This window comes from Camellia sinensis, chromosome 1 (assembly GCF_055761805.1).
Source record: "Camellia sinensis isolate YWXY chromosome 1, ASM5576180v1, whole genome shotgun sequence".
Taxonomy (NCBI): domain Eukaryota; kingdom Viridiplantae; phylum Streptophyta; class Magnoliopsida; order Ericales; family Theaceae; genus Camellia; species Camellia sinensis.
In genome coordinates, this window is record NC_138961.1 from 249,864,380 (window position 1) to 249,870,537 (window position 6,158).

Genomic DNA, 6,158 nt, shown 5'->3' on the forward strand with positions numbered 1-6,158 from the left:
AACTAAATTACGAATAGTTAACCAAACAGAGTCAAAACTTTAGGCTAAAAACTAATTTTTAAAAACCTAAGGGGACATGCGCTCCTATGGGCCATATCCATAGTTTATCATCTTTTTTCACTGGGCTGGGCACGTTTGGGTTGGGCCTAACTGAACCATCCATTACATATGACTACCAAACATTCTATTTTAAAATTAACAATTTAAATTATGGGGGATTTACTTATAAGTCTTAATAAGTGAATTTATTATCCAATAGGTTATATGATAATTAATGATATTTGTCATCAAATATTATTAAAAAAACATCACTAATAATTTTCAGCAACAATTTGAAAACTGTCATAAAAAATCACTAATTATAAGTTTTAGCGACAATTTAAAAAACCGTCACAAAAAGGACACTAATTTTTAACTTTTCAGTGACAATTTAAAATTTTCATCACAGAAAAATGCCATTAATTGTAAGTTTTAGCGGCAATTTATAAAAATTATAACAAAAAAAAGTCATTCATTGTCAATTTTTAGTGACATGCAAAAAAAATCATCACAAAAAATTATTTTTAATCATGATTTTACTAAAATTTATTTTTAATAGGACTTGATGGGAATAAAGTCTAACTATTGAGTTAAATATCTAATTGAAAAAAATTCAATTCTTTCAGAGGAATAATTCTAGTGAAGTATAGTGTATAATGAAAAACCCATAAATATACAATTGAGTTCCATAACTTAGGTTAGTTAGCACATCACTTCATGCCCATTAAAAAATTCTAAGAAAGTCCTTTTCACAAGGGCAATTATTCAAAGACTTAGTTTGTATCTCATTTTAATATGTGGCATGAGACCTAAAAAATAAACTTATGAGCATGTGGTGGCGATTATCCTAATTTAATTGACTTCCCAAATATAAATGCTTGACTTAGACTTGCACGTTCATGTGGTGATTATCCATCAATGAACTTCAAAAATACTATAAGAGATGGGATAAGCTTCTTTTTATATTTTTTATATTTTTTTTGTGGGTCAGAATTTGAATTCATATTGATAATCTGTTTACTTTGTACATTCAGTAATAATGGTCATTCATATAAAAAAATCAATTTTATCGAATATTTATAAATATAAGAACAAATTATATTTTGTTTTATAAAATTGTAAACTTAAACTATTTATTTTGTAAAACAAAATATGATTTATTTATGTATTTATAATTATCTGATAAATCTAATTTTTTATATGAACTGTGAAACTTATAAAATAAATAGTTTAAATTATCAAAGTGAGTCTAAATTGAAACCCACAAAAAGATTATAAATGAATATGGATAGAAGAAATATAGAGGGGAGTTTATTTCATAAGATATTGACTTAGACAACTGCCCCCAACGGTCCACTGTAGGTAGAAAAGTTACTTTAAAAAGTATTAGTTACTTTGAAAAGTATTTTAAAATTACAATTCACGATCAATATTAATCATAAATTTTATATTTTGAGTATTTTTGTAGATAATTTTTTTAAATAAATAACATTATTTCTTGCTATAAGGCCATCCGGCATTTTGCACCCAAGTTTGGTGCGAGAACTTTCATGCCTAGTGATCTAAAAAGGGACTTTTTTTAAATTAAAAAAAGAAAAAAGAACTGTATTAATTACCTTACATAAATCATGACCTTATTTTCAAGCAAGCATATTAGTAAGGTTTGAATCGATCACCCCAATTTGATTCTGATGGTGACAGTCACTAAAACAAAATAATAATAATAATAATAATAATCAACTACTGAGTGCGTGATTTTTGTTTCTCCTTTCAATTGAATAAAATAAATACATGCAAACAAATTTTGAAAACTCACAAAATAAATAAATAAAATAAAAATACTAGTTAATTCACAAGATGGAAAAGGAATACATTGTCAACATTCCAACCTTATCACAAATTTAAGTGTGACACAGTCACAGTGATTATGAATCATCCAACAAACTAGATATGTATAATATGCTCTTACTCAACGATGTATCATTTGCATAAATTAAGTGATATACTTTTCATCATAAACTAGGTATATATTATTCAATAAATTTGATATCTATAAAGTACGGGTACTCGAAAAATGGTACTGTATGAGTACCGGATGCTTGTACGTGTACTGGTCCATTGGTACACGTACTGGGTATGCCGAATACATGTCAGGTATAACGAATACGTCATGGGTACGGCATGGGTAAGGCACCGGTATGGCAAAATGATTATTTTTTTTTTTGGCAGATACTAGAATTTATTGCAGCCTTTATTATTTTTCTTTCAATTTTGAAAATATCAAATAATTTATTCCAACACCTTTTACCCATGAGTCATGGTTTTGCTTTCTTTTGTATCCTATTTTAGACAATCAAAAAAGAAAAAGAAATAATTATATAACTTTTTAAACAAGTTGTTCTCTTTTTAATTTTGATATTGAAACTTTGATTTGTATGTTGGATGTTTAGTTATAAATTTTAAAAAATAAAAATAAAAAAATTAACGTACCCCTGCCATATCCGTACCCTACTTTTTTAAGAATTTACCGTGTCGACGTACTCATATCGTACCCGTACTCGTATCCATACCCACACCCGTACTTCATAGCTTGATATATACGAGTGTGGTTCTAGTTCTATTACTTGTAGATGTAAAGTTCATTGTTATTAATCATAATTGTATGTCACAATTACAATTCAATGTATTTTTAAATTGGATTTTTTATTGATAAATCTCATTTAAAGGCATTTTAACCCATTTTTTTCCTGATTTATATTGTTTGTTGGACTATTATACCCTTATATCTATTGTTGATATGTATTATATAGAAAAAGGACATACACATTTCCTTTTTATTGCTACCTCTATTTTGATAGTTACCATTATTCACATTTTTCTTTTTAATCAGTTTCATTTATATTTGTGGTATTGTTTCATTGTGCTAGGGTTTCGAAACTCTTTATTTGGTAGGATTTAAAAACTCTAGTTTGCACATGATGGTGAAATAATATTATATTCCTTCATTGTTGCGGTGAAACTTTGTATTCCTCCATTGTCACTTTGTGTTCAAAATTATGAAACTTTATATTTCTCCATTGTTGTAAGTCGAAACTCTGTTTATGTCCAGTCAATTTTGTTACAAACATATACTTCAAAGGTGGGTTTGGTTTGATTTAGATTGATGGAATTGTGAAATTGCATAGATTGTTAATGATAGTGATAATGACAAAGATGATGATGAAGATGAGGTTGTGGGTGATATTTTATTTTTATTTTTTTAGAGTGATTGATTTTTTTTTTTTTTTTTGGATTTCTAATTCTATTGCTATCATTGTTTCTATTTTTTTGTCAATCAGTGTGAATGTTTACATTTCATATTGTTTGAAAGCCTGAGAAATAAGTGTTAGAATATGGATATGGACATAATTATATATTTTACAAGATGTGAATGTTTACATATTGTGGGGACAAATTTTGTTAGTAGCAACACGTGGCCAAGGTGGCACCGAAGTGCCAGCCGAGGTGCCATGTGTCCTGGACATGATGCTGCGATGATCTCGGCTAGGCCGAGGTTATCTGTGGAGATACCGGAATCCGAGATGAATGGATAAGGGACAAGAGTCCTAGAATGGGGAAGGACCTCAGCCTGGATAAGGATAAAGTTCTTAGGGAGTTTATCTTTATCTATTGGAGAGTCCAAGATAAGCACTGGGCCAGAGTCCATTGAAGTTAGGCTTCTATAGGGATTAGGTCGGTGTTGGCTATAAAAGTAAGGCACCCTCGTGGGTCTAAGGTGCGCTTTTTGTATTCTGGCTAGTGAGTTAAGCACTAATTATTATCTTTGAAAGATAACTGAGTACTGACTTGATCGTTCGAGTGCCCCCAGGTGGATGAACCACCGCCGAAATTCTTATCTTTCTGTGACAAGTCATTCGGGCGCAATCTATTCTGTCGGTGTTCTTCAGCTGAGTACTTGTTTGGCAGTGTGGTCAAAAAATAGCAAGCACAATTTGGCGCCGTCTGTAGGAAAGAAAGGAGAATAGATGGCCAACGACGGACAGAAAGAAAAAGTTGGGGACGACATCCCTACTAGGAGTGGTAAACACAATGACCCTAGCGTAGAGGAGGATAACTGTAATGAAGAAACTCGAGATCAGAACCCCGGAGAGAAGGACGTCGGCCAGGAGGAAGACGTACCAAAGAAGGCAGACAGAGGCAGGTATTACAACGAGAACAGCCTCCAGGTATGGAAAGATAGATGCCTGCGGAGGGACGGAGAGATGAAGCGAATGGCAAATAAATTGGCGGACCTACAATCAGTCGTCAATTTTATGATGCAGAACAACATCATGCAACTACCGTTTCTGTTACAAGACATGCCGATTCCAGCGGTCAAGAACAATGCCCAGAAAAGAGGGCAGAGAACAGTCCCTGCAGTCCCCAGCACACCAGGACCAAGGAACACTCTCACCGGCCTTCAAGGGAGGTCGGGTGAGGAGAGTCAATGAAGGGAGAGTCTCAGAAGACACGTCGAACCAAAGAAGCTGACCCCAAAGAACATCAGCATGTTCAAGGGAAGGAATTTTGTTTCGACGTAACTAATGGAGGGAGGTCCCTCATAACAACACCGGGAGTAGCGCGCCAAAGAGGCTAAAATCCATAGATAACCAAGCTCCTGGACGGACCAAAGAGGATCTGAGAGATTACTTCTAGAGGAAGCGACAAGATGCCGAGGTAACCTCTCCAGTCAAGCCGAGAATGCCGTTCTCGGTGGAATTGGACAAATTTGAGGCCCCAAAAAGGTTCCACATGCCGAGGTTCCATATATACGACAGTAAGTCTGACCCTAACTTTCACGCCGACTTGTACCTAAACTCAATGGCACTGTACACCGGGAACGAGCCGCTGCTCTGCAAAGTGTTTCCCTCATCCTTTGGGGAAATCGCATCAGACTGGTTTCACAAGTTGCCGAAAGGAACTGTGAAAAGCTGGAAAGGCCTGGCCGAGATGTTCGTGGCCAGGTTTGTGACAAACAAACTACAGCCGTTGAGGGTGGACTCCCTGATGGCTCTGAGAATTGGCGAGGATGAAAGCCTTAGGGCCTACGCCCAGAGGTATTATGAGGTATACAACCAAATACCAAGATGTAACCAAGAGGTGGCGGTCGTGTCTTTTAAAAACGGCCTAAACAATTATTGTCTGCTTCAAAAATCACTGGCAAAGACACTGCCAAAAAGTATGGAGGAACTAATGGCCAGAATAGAGAAGTATGCAAGAGTCGAGGAGGATACGTCAGGGACAAAGGCGTCAAAACAAGAGAAGAGAAACGGCTCGCCGAAAGCGAGGCCGAGGTAATAGTAGATACAATAAACAGGAGACAGAACTAAGGGCTGCACAGGCAGTCACAACCGTATTTCGAATTCTGGTTTACAAAGTCTTGGAAAGAATTCGGAATCAACCCTTTATAGAGTATCAGAGAAGATCCCTGGAGAATTTATGGGAAGAAGTTTGGGGAAACACTGTACCTACCACAATGATGATGGGCATCTAACTCAAGGGTGCAGAGCCCTAAAAGCACATTTGGAAGACTTGGTAAGACAAGGTCATCTAGGGGACCTGGTAGATGAGACCAGGACAAGGGAAGAGCAAGCGAGACTGCCTCATGCACCGGCAGCCCCACCTCCTCCAGCACCACGGCCACAAGCAGGCAGACCTCAAGTGATCAATGTGATTCACTCGAAGGTCAACGAGAACGAGATACGTGGGGAAACTCAGAAGGTAAAACACTTACAGCATGTGTATCAGGTCTGGCAGAAGAGACCTAGGGCAAACGAGTGCCAGGGACCAATGGTGTCCTTTACTGAAGACGACCTAGAGATGGTGCAGCATCCACACAACGATGCCTTAGTAATACCCCTCCAGATTGGAAAGTGTCAGGTAAAGCGAATTCTGATCGACCAGGGCAGCTCTTGTGACATCATGTATGTCAGGTGTTACAAGGAGCTTGGCCTTCACCAAAATAATCTGAAATAATCCAATGGTCTAATGGTCGGATTCAATGGAATGCCGACGTGAGCCCTGGGAGCAGTAATTTTGGAGGTGCAGGTTGGCACCAAGAAGATAAACACAGAGTTCAT